The sequence below is a fragment of the Rhamphochromis sp. 'chilingali' genome (assembly GCF_963969265.1).
Source record: "Rhamphochromis sp. 'chilingali' genome assembly, chromosome: 16".
Lineage (NCBI taxonomy): Eukaryota > Metazoa > Chordata > Actinopteri > Cichliformes > Cichlidae > Rhamphochromis > Rhamphochromis sp. 'chilingali'.
Genome location: NC_137943.1, coordinates 19,254,049 through 19,267,669, shown reverse-complemented (window position 1 = coordinate 19,267,669; position 13,621 = coordinate 19,254,049). Strand labels below are relative to the sequence as shown.

At 39.6% G+C, this 13,621-nt stretch overlaps 1 long non-coding RNA gene across 3 annotated transcripts in view; it reads left to right on the top strand.

The window, feature by feature from the left end:
- The window catches only part of LOC308383362, a 35,637-nt gene extending 22,182 nt beyond the window's left edge, over positions 1-13,455 (top strand). For all 3 annotated transcript variants that reach the window (XR_013969122.1, XR_013969123.1, XR_013969124.1), the window contains exons 2-3: positions 7,024-7,075; positions 10,787-13,455. This is a non-coding gene — a long non-coding RNA (uncharacterized lncRNA). The remainder of the gene's footprint in view (positions 1-7,023; positions 7,076-10,786) is intronic.
- The last annotated feature ends 166 nt before the right edge of the window (positions 13,456-13,621 follow it).

Sequence of the window (13,621 nt, the reverse complement as noted above, 5' to 3'; positions counted from 1 at the left end):
AGCCTGATACCTGCAGGTCTGACAGCAGCAGGTGTATCACTCCTTTTTCTACCTGGAGACAGCAGTCGCCTCATTGTTTTGACACACAACACAAAACTATCCACAACACTACATGCTAACTACACAAGACAACACATTAACTACACACTCCAAACACGCTAAACGTCACAAATCTCTCACATCTTAAACCTCGCTCTCTCTGTCAACTTACATTAAAATTGATGTCTGCTGAACTCGATATAACCAAGTAGTAGATGAAACCAGTGCAACATAGTGCATCCCTGTAAGTTTTATCATAGTACTGCAAATTAACCAGTTTAGCCTGCACTAAAATGAATTAGGACACTGTATTACAGTTTAAATTTCAAATTCATAAAGATCCACTGGCTGAGCAGTGCTTACCTTTCAAAATAATATCTTGTCTTCCTCTCCTTTCCTCTCTTTCTTACATCTTTCCCCATCTTTTAGTGTTGCACACTTTCTCTCTGTCCATGTGAAATACTAGCAGGGAAAAACATGCGCACAGTTGGTGAATTTGGTGATATTTGTTGAGCTGCTTGAAAAGTTGTGTTTAAAATTACCTGTGAATTTTAAAAAACGAACAAGATGTTTAAGTACCATGTCCGCAACTTTACAATTGCATAATGAACACATCCCGGGAATGAGAAGGGAAAAGAACATGTTTAAGGTGTAAGCTCACAATGAAATGTCATTTTTTGGTCTTTTTTTACTGAGCAAATATAACTATGCTGTCATTGGAAGCAACATCAGGCTGCACACGAACAACAAAGTCAACTCATTCAGCAGGAACATGCATGAACCTGCCTATTGGATGTAATAACTCATTAACTGAAGGTGCCAGAATGCTGCTCCCCTGCTTTAACCCCTGCTTACTGCCTTGTGGTTGTGTGCCACTAATAATCAGTCAAGGCGCAGTTTAATTCCATGTTGGACTCATAAAATATGTAGTGAAGACTTTAACAGGTGGACACCAATTCAGTATTTTACCAAATATGAGATATGGTCATAATCTTTCCTTCTGTTCCTGAATAATTTATAACATTGCATAATATTTTTTTGCCAAACAATGTAATTTAAGAACAGCACAGTGGTGAATGAGTTTGCATGTTCTCACTGTGTGTGAGTGGGTTCTCTTTGTATAGACCGTCTTCCTACCACAGTCTAAACAAATTCAGGTTAGTTTAACTGGTGTTTTTAAACTGGCCATGAATAGTCATCCGTCTCACTGTGTTGGCCCTGAATTAGACTGGTGACCTGTCCATGATGACCACACAGTTTCACTTCCATTATATACATAAACTGTTAACACTTTGTAATTGATCAGCATTAACCCAGCAATTCCTGGATTATGGTCAAAACACATTTTGTGAGCTCACAGTTAGCTTAAGTATTTAGCGACAAAAAGCAATCAGTTCTGAATGAGTGTGAAGTTAACCCCTAAGGGTGTTGAAGAGCTATCACATTCCCAAAATTAAGATGGACTGAAGCATGCAAGAATGATGCTGGTGTAGAGGCATAAAAAATCAACACTGTGTTTAGGAAGACATTTCATGATGTGGCAATCCAGCTGTCACATCATTAACATCTACTTGTTAGATCTATTCACACACTGCTATAATGCTTTAAATAAATTCTCCTCATTTTAAATACTAAAGATGGATTTCTGCTGCTTATCCACCTGACTTGTAAAGACCTAACCAAATTACCCCGAGAAAATATCAGACCACATACTTTACATGCTGGTCCCACTAGTAAAGCGTTAAGAACCTTATGTAGACTTTAAGTCTGATGTTTTGATGTCACTGTTTTTGAATCTTTTCATTTTTCCACACTTGTGTCCCATCAAATTCCCCAATCTAAAGTCTAATTTAAAGTTCTTGCATTGCAGTTTCCTGATTTGAAAATGTTCCCAAAATCCAGATACATCAAACAACATGTGGCCACAGTCATTCATGCATATCGAGTGTAATATAAACAAAACTCTGGATTATGTTCAAGCTTTAAGTTAGGCACACTCAGACAGTCTGTAAACATGGCAAAAGCATCTACTTTTGCAAGAAAAAAAATTGGCTGAATTTGCTTTTCAGTAATTCTCCACTCTTAGTTGTGGAAATTGATTTACATATGGGATATTTGAGAAATTAGGTTACCTCTGTAGCCCAGTCAGCTATGTGAATGTGTCTGCACTGAGAAACTCACACTTATAGTCACCTGCTCCTTCTTTTCCAGTGAGAGCATGTTTAGCAAAGCAGGGTACTGCATGAAGAGATTTCCCCCCCAGTTTCTGTCTGGCTGTTCAACTGCCAACCCCATCAACAGACATTACCTACCTAACTTTGTAAAAGTCAAAGTATTTCGTCTGAACAACCAACCAAGCCAAGGGAATCAAAGTCAGGCAAACAAAAGGCAACTTGTGGGAGCAAGATCACTTAAAAGTAATTACAAAAAGTAATGAAGCTACATTAAAAGGTGCTATTTGTCTTTGAGCAGTGGTCTTGCTTTAGAAGTGAACTGAAGGGTGTAAGTACATGAACCAGTTCTTTACAAACCAGGTCTGTTGAAAAGTCGGCGGTTCATGAACGAAAGCGGTAAGGTGGTGAGGTCAGGCGAATCAGGAATCAAAGGTTTGTGTACAGTATGTGCATTCTGGTGTGGTTCACAGGCGAATCTTGATTGATGACCACATTATCAGAGTGTTCATACAAAATGCTGCTCTGTAACTGATTCAAACAAGAAGTTGTCCCAGCAGATGGTAAATGGCCTGTATTTGTATAGCGCTTTTCTAGTCCCTAAGGACCCCAAAGCGCTTTACACAACCTGTCATCCACCCATTCACACACACATTCACACACTGGTGATGGCAAGCTACATTGTAGCCACAGCCACCCTGGGGCGCACTGACAGAGGCGAGGCTGCCGGACACTGGCGCCACCGGGCCCTCTGACCACCACCAGTAGGCAACGGGTGAAGTGTCTTGCCCAAGGACACAACGACCGAGACTGTCCAAGCCAGGGCTCGAACCGGCAACCTTCCGATTACAAGGCGAACTCCCAACTCTTGAGCCACGATCGCCCAGCAGAAACAAAACAGGATGCTTAGTAATGTCACATGAGTTAGCCACAGTTCCTTGATGACAGATAGCTCTGCATAAAGGGTGATGTTTTGTCATCTGGATGTCATCAGCTCTGTCTGTCTTTGTCCTCACAGTCTCTGATCCATCTCCCTACAGGGCTAATGGCAGTACTTGTGTTGACCATTACATACAAAACATATTTACTGTTCACATGCACACACACAGACACACGCAAAAAATCAGATAAAACATCCACATTAAACTACTACCTCTACTCCCCTTTCTTTTTTTTCTCTGCCCTCCCCCCACCCCTGCCTCTCCAGTAATGAAAACAAGATGTTCTTAGTCTCCATAGACAGAGAGTAGTAGCAAGTTAGGGCTCCAGTCTCCGCTCCACAATTCTCTTAAACCCTCATCTGACTTTCTTAAATATGTGACAAAAATGCATTAACGGAGACTTTAGGGGCAGCACCTTGACTGCTGTAAATAAAAACGTGCTGCTCAATGCGAACTTTCCCTCGCCTGTTAAAGGTGGGGAAGTGGCTGAGCCTCATGGAAGTGGGTACTCTGAAGGACTGAGATGAAGCTCGTTGAATAGAACATGAGAAAATTGGGAGTTTCTCTGCCGGCAGGCATCTCTCTCTCTGCATATTTGTGTGTGTGTGCATACTGTAAGCATCTGAGTGTGCACTTTCCACTAAAAAGAGGTGAGTATTACTACCAGACTCTGCACCTGACTTTCATTTTTCAATTTGTAAACCAATCTTCTCACAATTGGGCACCAAATTAAAGGATAAACACAGAAGATATTCATCGTGTTTACTTCAAAGCCCTAAACATCACTATACCTTCCTTGCTCTGTCCCCTTCACTTAAGCCCCCATCAGCAGCATTCCCACCCAATCACTGCTTCTTTTCCTGCCATACATTAGTCCTAATCACGGTCAGTCCTTTTTTTTTTAAGCCAGTTATCGCTTGTCACTCTGTAGCAAGCGTGTGATGAAGACATATAGTTGTTGGTGCTTTCATTTTACATGTACTTTCTCATAATCAAAGTGTGTGCTTGTGTCCTCCTTCTTTAAGACTATGTGCAATTTAAAATATGTGTTAATTGTGACTGATGCACACTGTTAATGGTTCCGATCAAATATTCCTATATTCCCTGTGTTGCATGTCACTGTTTTTTTTAACATGTTTTTTATATATGTAGCAATGTTGCTTCTTTCATGTGATTTTATCTTAGCAGAGGTTAAAACAAGAGAATGACTGTTATCATGTAGTTGAGTAACCCTGTGTTAGCAAGTTACAGGTATCCATGTTTATCCAATTTTAATACAGGAAATTCGTTTTACTTTACTTATCATTAGCAGTTATTTAAAAATTCACTAACAGCAAAGTTAGCAATGTAATATCCTCAACCCAATGTTTCACTGTGCTACACACGACACTATTTTTCCTTATTTGACACAGTTTAATATAGGCCTGGCCATTTTAAAATTTGATTACACTACAGAAATTGTAGGAAGATATACTACATAACACAAAAGCAAGTTGTGTTATGTCTAGATTGTTTCTGATTTGTGAATGTCTGCATGTTGTTGTTTCCCTGTTTCAGAGCTTTCAAGCTTGAAAGCGCAAAATGTGCGTATGTTTACTTGGACTGACACTTGTGTTTAGTTAGCTGCCCCTCAACACATTTTGGGCAGACTGTGTGAGTGGGTGTCTCAGGCCGCCAGTTTTTCAGAGCTTTCAGACATTTTAGTCTTAAATTAATTTAGTACTAGTTTACATGGTAAAAGTGTTTGGGAGAGACATTGATCTCAGTCAACAGTTCATTATCTTTAGTGGGCAATTATCCACATTGTCACGTTTGCATTTATCCCTGTGACTCTAAGGTCACAGGGGTCTAGTGTAATTCAAGCTGCATGGATGACTCCATGGCCTTAGTCTTTAGGGTAAAGTACACCCAAGGGAACTGTCTCCACAAGCACACAAAAAGCCAGTTTGGCTCAACCCATTTTGATACCTTTGCATTTTTTTTAGTGTAGGTTATTTATCTTGCTTTTGTATTTGCAAATACAGATGTGTTCAAAGTCACCTTCACTGGTGTTTTCCTGTAACTATAATAACTCACCATACCATAAATGTCCATCTATCAATTTATTTTCTGCTCGTCTAGTTCAGGTTGGTGGGATGGGGCTGAAGTGTACCTCAGCTGTCATAGGGTGAGAGGTATAGCACACCCTGGACACATCGCCACTTTGTTGCAGGGATAACACAGAGAAATAGACAACCATCATGCATATTGTGAAGAAGCTGAAGGAGAGAACCCACACAGACACAGGGAGATCATGCAAACTCCACACAGAAAGGACTGGATTCAAACCTAGGACCTTCTTGTTGCAAGGCAGTGGTTATTCCCGTCACACCACCATGCTATCCCGTGCCATAAATAATTTTGTAACTGTTGTTTTACATACTTATCTACAAGTTTAAATACCCAATCTCTACTTGCTAACACTTGTTTTATTATGTGCAAATCATTTGCCAAAAAGAGAGAGGGAGTTAAAATCATTTGATTAAGAACTCATTTAAAAACTTTTTTTTTTTGGCGTAAATACTGAACAGATATTTGATTGATTTGTATACATGATTATAATTAGGACATTATTTGAGTTGCAAGTGCAACCTTTAAAATGAAAACTGTTGTAGCAATACAACATCATAGGAAAATTTATAATAAGCACTGGACTTGTATTTCTAAATCCACCAGATGAGTTACGGATGTATTTAATATAGAAATGCACTTGAATCACATACTTGTTTCTTTTGGCAAGTTATCGAAGATAATATTCGTATGTTGATGATTATGAGCAACCATGTTGTGGTTTTGCCAGGCTAGATGACTCCCCCACCACCACATGTGGCATTTGGCCTTCAGAAACTCCTTAAACAATTTCTCCCTATGACAATACACAATACTTCATACCATAACTGACCCATATGTGTGCAAGTTCTACAGTTGTGTCTGGTAAACAAGATCAGATTTCGATTTCCCTGATTTTGAAGCCAACCATATGTGTTCAGACAGAACGTGCACATTTTCTGATGTGGTTTGATTGCACATGAAGTCAATGAAAATACAAGAGAGGCATAACCAGTTAAGATCAAAACAAAATTAAAATGTTACAGCTTGCAACTCTGGCAGACGCTGGCATGCTGTCAATGCATTTATCTCTACCTCGATCACTTAGTATGCTGGTTGTTCGAGGTAAATATGCTCAAAGGTCAAGCAGTAGACTGTGAACTGCAAGAGGCAATCCTATATAATCAACAAATCTATACACTGGGCCAGCTTTACTGACTACACAGCAAATTTAAGGATAAACAAGTTACTTTAAGCTACATCATGAACCTGAATGCATAACTAAAACTCTGCACAGTATGTATGTGTGAGTTGTAATAGCACAAAAATAATATCTGTGTGTACAAAGCATTTTCTCTAGGTCCAGAAGCAGATTATCCCCAACATTTCCAGTTGTTTTGCAGGTTTTCAAGTGAGATCATACTAACAGCATAAGCTTATGAATGACTCATTTTTAGTTCCAAAGAGACATGAGGGGTACTTACTAAATCTGACATGCACTGACTCTTCAGCACAAACTTCTCAGTTATGTTACATCAGTTGCTGCTGCTGTTTAGTTTATATGGATCCTTATTAGGTACACCGATGCAGCTGCTATTCTTCATATGGTCCACAAATAGCTTCACACTATGACAATATAATAACTTAACAGAGAACACAGAGACATAAATTCTCTGTGTTAAGCCGTTACAGTGCACTGCTGAAACACTAAACTACTAAACTACTGTTAACTGAATAATTAACTTGAGCAGCAATAACTTAACTATAACTTAATTTGCTTACAGCTGTAAATGTATACCAGCAGAACTGAACTCCCTGCCCTGGTCCCTCCCACCTGTAAGTATACATGCACTGGCACGTAACTATCAATCCAATTATTCATCCATCTATCTATCCATCCATCCATTTTCTGATGTAATGTAATTCAGGTTAGTGTTAGAGTAAGGCTGGGGCCTGTCCCAGCTGCCATAGGAGGAGAGGCTGTGCACAGCCTGGACAGGTTGTCAGCCTGTCACATTCTGACACATAGAAACAGACAAGCATTCACGCTCATATTCACACCTATGGCCAGTTTAGAATAACAAATTAACCTAACGCTCGGGTCTTTGGACTTTGGAAGTAAAGCCAGAAATTTCAAATGTAACTTAGTTCAAGGTTAAAATATAGCAGCTGCACCTGAAGGCAAATACAAAGGTATAATTTGCATGTATAACGTTTAAGGTGTTGAATGATGCTTGGTTATGCAGGATGGAAAGGCATTATGCGGTGCACTCTCAGAAAAATCGCTGTGGCTATATTTCATTAAAAATTTCAGGGGAATATTTAAAATAGAGAAAGGCTATCCAGCACAAATATGAATGGCTGACTTTAAACACCTTAATGGCCCTCAGACCAGAACTTGGCAGTCACTGGAGTTGTGAGTAATATCCGTCTGCAGGCAGCTAGTTCATTTAAGAGACGAGCAATAAATGGCTCAAGTGAGGGGGAAGAAAATACTGTGGTTCATTTTAAACAAGGTATGGGCTTGTCCATTTCCTTTGTTTTTCAGTTCCAGAATGGAAATCATAAATAATAAATAATAGCGACTTTTTTTGGTTTTATATATAGTATGGCACAACAAGGGTGCACTAACAAATAATGGCATCAAATAACTTGTAAAAGATTAACCAAATCCAGATTTTAGGTCACAAGTTCAAATATGCATCACTTATTTGAAGCTTTGCATTCCAGCTTTGACCTTCTAAATGACTTAAAAGTCACAATGAGAGAATGAGTCACAGCGTTAGTACTAAGCACCATCTCCCTGCAGTGACACATTTTTTAAGCAGATCCTCATGTTTTCTTAAGCATTGCCTGTCTTAATCTTGGGAAAAAGGCCTATTTCCTTCTGGTTCCAAGTTCTCCCACTGAGGGACAAAGTGTGTCCCTAAGTTCAAGCGGAACCTCGGGCAATGTAAAGGGGTGAGGAGGACAAGAGGTAGACCCATGTTAGAGCCAGGATATACTGTGGGAGTGTGTGGGAGAAAACTGAGAGGTTACTGACCTTACAGGGAAATAAGTAAAGCTTGAGAAAATACACAATAAACAAGAGACAGATTACAATCATCTTAAGTCATGGAACTGAAGAATATAGCCTCCATGACATAGAAAGGTTGCAGCAGAGAAGAAGCAAAGAAGAATATCCTGCACAGATACAGCACTGCCATCACTACTGCCACCATCCCTGGACTGCGTGTTGTTGTAGATTTAACAACATTAAAACACAATAAAAATTGTATGAGTGAAATGTCTACATAACAAAGCTTAACCAAACATTTAAACATGCTAGCTTAAGTAAAGAACTGTTTGCTGGTGTGACTTTAATGACAACATCTCCCAACAAAGAGACCATGCTTCCAGCAAAAATTGATGCTTTTACAAAATCTATTGAACATTTGATTAATAGTTCATCATTACAAGTGTTCATAAGAAAAGCAGTTATTGACGAGGAGATCTTTGCTCTAGTTCACACAAAAATTGTTTTTGTGTCATTTGGATTCTTACTTGAAACAAGCAAACCACAATTTCAAATAAAATTCTAGATAACAAAACAGCTCAGCGCTGTTTCTGATGTAACAAAACCGAAACAGTTTCCTATTAGAGTTTCCAACAATTATGTGTCACCACTTCCCTATACCTCTTATCAGAGCCCATGTACACAATGGAAGTGACTGACCTGTGCAGCTCCGATGACATACAAAATGCTCCCAGAGGCTTTTGGTCATGTAGCAGCACCAACAACCTTAGTGGACGTACTTGGGAGGTTAGCTGAACTCCGCGCAATTATTCAGTATCTCTGGGCATCTGTAAGACATTTTCTATGATATTACACAACTGTAATATTTTCTGTTAGTCGGAACATGTGATCAGATATAAATTACACAGACTTCTTACATTTCACAAATTCATGTTTAACCTGATACTTTAAATGAAAAATGTATGATTGTGAAATATAAATGGAATCACTGCAGCACACACAAACACATGCCTGGATGCCCATTAGCAGTTTAGCAAAGGAGATAGCCCCAGTGTGCAGAAGGGTAGAAAGAGAAATGTTGTCACAGGCCAAGATTAGAAGGTAGGTTGATAGATCCTCTCCTGCTTCTAATGAAGCCCTGCCTCATATTAGCCCTGGGTGAAGGAAACAAAAAGGGAGGGTAGCGTAAGAGGCTACAATAGGGGCCAGGAGGAGAGAGTTATCTCATGCTAACTTAGTTAGCTGATAGGCTCCAGGGATACAGGAGAAGAAGGGTCAAGACCCCTACCAACATCCCTCTGGGGACCAAAGCACAGAGAAGTCAACATTCCTGAGAAACTCGGAGACTTTCCTTCCCTGGAGAGATGGAAAGATGAGGGAAAGACTGATTGAAGGGGGAGACACAGTGGGCCTAAGAGAGCAAAAGAATGAGAGAACTTTGCATGTTCTTTCCATTTAGCTTCCTCACAGAATGACTGCACACACAGACACTCACTTCACTTTATGCATCACATACGTTTTCCAAGCCATTTACAATCCCAGGCATTGTTAGTGACTCATAAACTCACATTGACCTATGTACACTCATTCCTGTCATTATTTGTGAAATATTTTTAGGCGAACTCCTAAAATAGTCTTTCTCTCTCTTCTCCCCTTGGGTAAGTAATTTCCAGAGCAGTGGTGAATGGCGCCTGCAGAAGTCTGAGGGCCAGGAGGAATTCGTACTCTTTGGCAGAGAGCCTTTGTTAAAGCGATATATCAGGCTTATCGGTTGCATGTGCATGCAAAAACAATTTGCATGATCTGTACCTGTGTTTGTTTACAGACAATATGGGGACGCAGCTAAAGTACCAAATACCATGCGGGGGGCTGATTTTCACTTAATCATCAGCCTTATGTTAGACCTCTCTCAGCTGATGTTCAGCTGAGGCATGAACTGCCAAATATGTGAACATTAAATTTTGGAGTTCTTGAAATCAAAAGATTGAAAAGGTTTAAGTTTGAGACTTTTCCCTCTGTTTCCTTAAGCCTTTTTTGTCGATTCAATGAACAGTGAAAACCATTATAATCAGGGGATTATTTTGACCACAACCTCCCCCCCCCTTTTTTTTTTTTAACAAATTGTAATATTTTAGAGTCTTTGAAGAAACTACTTAGCATGAATGTGGCCCAGACTGTGTAAACTGTGCCGGAGCCAAGACCTCTAAACACAGCAGATTTCAAGGTCTTACAATGATGCATTTTAATGGCACTTTTTCTGACCTCCCAACTAAATCCCCATCACTCCCCCTACTGTACAGATAGCACACAGAGGAATTTGAATCTCAGCTTCGTGTGGGTTTGATCGTGTTGTGAAATCAGGAACACTTAAGGAGAGTACGCACACTGACACAATGGACATTTGTGTGTGTGTGTGTGTGTGTGTGTGTGTGTGTGTGTGTGTACTGTTTTCATGTTCTCAACATTCAGCTGGCAGAGGTGCAGATCAGAAGGCCAGTGCAGAATAACAAAAAACCAATCTTCTGTTTCAGAGTCATTTCCCATTCCAGACTGAGTAAGCACCAAAGAAGGGAACTCCGCCCTGACAGACTGAGTGAGTAAGTCACCGAAAGCAATCATTTGTCTTTGTTCTGCACAGCAGGCATTATTTTGTCCTGTGTGTAAGCATTTGTCTTTCTTCATCATCATCTAATACAGCGAAGCTTTGACAGCCCTCATTCTGCTCTAGAACCCAGCTTGTCGTCTGCATCTCGCTCATGACAGCCCCCACAGCAGAGTCCTATGCAAACATGTAGGAATGTATGAGAAATATACCCTCCTGGAATGCCCCTGGCAATCACTGCTGGCCAGCGAACGAGCAAGAAGGCGGTCACATGTCTTCACAAAGGTCCAGGCAACTTTACAGCATTCTCAATCACTCATCGATGGTCCCTTTTTTTTGCAGTCATCTGTGGGCTCTGTGCAGCGAGAGAAAGTAAATGTAGCATTGCCAGAAACACCGCACAGCGCTGCCGCGCTGCTCCGAATAGGAGCAATGCCCTCCAGGCACCCCTAGTCTGGGCTCAAAGCCTCCAATATCTGGCAGCAGTTGTTAGTGTGCTCAAGGGGTGGAAGGATATTCAAACTTTCATCCCTGGTTAAAAATAGGCTGGCCCTCACAAAAAGAAGGCCCTGCTAATAATCACAGCTCTGTACTGGCTGTCTGAAGCATCTGGTCTGAGAATGTGTCATTTTTTAGGAGGGGCCTGGGAAACTGTAGACACCATGCTTGCTGCCCAGAATAAGAACCATGGGAATGATTGAAGGGGTCTTTTTTTGTGTGTGTGGGCCGCTGAACTAGGACTAGCCTGTCTGCAGGATTGGACAGCCTTCCTTGCTGCCTCCCGGCTGCCAAGTCAGGCATAACTCACTTAATGGCTGGTTTGCCAGAAACAGATGATTTTATGGTAACACATAAATGGCTGGGGACACAATGAGGTCAGGGACTCGTGGACATGGGAGCGATGTCAACTCTTGAAGGTCAAAAAGAAATCTTATATCGACAAGAGAGCGTTTCAGCTGGTTGCGGCACATGTATTCATGTAAATTAAATACTGGGACATTAGATTTGGGCTATTATTCCAGATATTTCCTTTAAACTTGAGGCTCACTTGACTTTTACATGGTGAGAGTTATTTTCTTCTTTTGAATATGTTTAGACAAGAGTTCATTTAGAAGATCCATGCCATTGTCATGTTTATATGTGTGGTAAATGTAGTTGCTAGCCATTTAGGGAATAGAACTGCATTTGATTAAGATTAAAAATATGTATTTTTTGTATGTAAATATGTAGATTTATGTATGTAGATTCTTTCATGTATAAGAAAGATAGCTGTTGCCCTTATTTCCAGTCCTCATATCAATCTAAGCTTTTTGGGGTCTACACAAAATCACATAAAATAATAAAAAGGTTCAATTCACAACGTACCAGCCAACTTAAAAAAGTTTAAAAAAGGAAGACAATTTGTTTTTTCCTGTGTTTTAAAGTGGAATGTACTACTAAATAAATGTGTCACTGTTGCTGACTAATTCCAAATAAACCACTTTGTCTGTTTATATTATATATTACAAAGTGTGGGAATGCTCAAGTATTACCACTATTCTTAATTTACAGGAAATGTGACAGGTGCACTGTGAATTGCCTTTTCTTGAGGAAGCAAACTTGCTGCTGTCATTAACCTGGCTAACAATTAGCTTTTAAAACAGAGAGAGGTGTTCATGGGAGACAAACTGGTTAATGAGTTGTCAGACCAGTACTTGGCTTGAAAAGCTTCCAGAGCTGAACCTGGGAGGGATGAAAACCATCGCAGAGCAAAATGTCACAAATAGTCTGAATAGAAAATCCGTGATCTGCAACTTACATAACCTGTTGTACTTTTATTTATTTATATTTGTGACCCAGTAGTTGTTGCTCTGAAAATAACCATTGCAGAAATGTGTTAAATTTTATAAATAAATGGCATTAATCTGCAACCTAATGCGAACAATGCATGAACAAATCCATTTTATTAAATCCATTTCATCGTGTGAACGAGCCAAAGCTTTTCAGCAGTGCTGCAGTATTAATCAATCCAAATTTCGGTTTAAATGGATATAATACTTGTTTGTTTTTGTAACTGTATATTACTTACCCCATTACTTGTGTTTAAATACTCGAGATCTAAACAGTTTTTGTATTTTTCTCTAACTCTAACATCTTATATTTTAAATGAAACTTTGCACATGTTTGCCAACAGTTGTATCCATTATAAACCTGGCTTGTTGCTATACTAATCAGTTATGATCTGTTATGGATTTTCAATTTTTCTCGCTCATTATGGAGTATGGCCATAATGAGCAAATGACAAACTGTGAATGAAGTACTTGATTTATTTTTGGATTATGGCCCTGCTGAGTATAAAACTGTCATAAACGAACAGAGGATGACCACAAAAGCTTTGTGTCCGTAATTTGTGAAGAATTAACAAAGACACATGCAGTCTCTGTCACGTAGTGAAACTCGTGACCTTTGACACCCGCTGACCCACAAAAGCACAAGCACACTTGGAGCTGCTGGACTTCTGGCTCGGTTCTGGAAAAAGGTGTATAATGATTGGCTGGGTGAAAAGTTTAACATCAATAGCACTTTAAATGAAAAATGACCGAAGTAGGACAAATATAACACGACTTTAAAAAATTGCTTTTGAGAATATTCATTTAAAATCATGCCTGAGGATGGTTTTTTTTTCTAAATCTGTACATTTTGTACTTTCCTGGTAAATAACCTTGCGGTAATGTACACCTTTAAAAATTTATCAGCTTGTTTGTTTGACAGTGAACATGTGTGT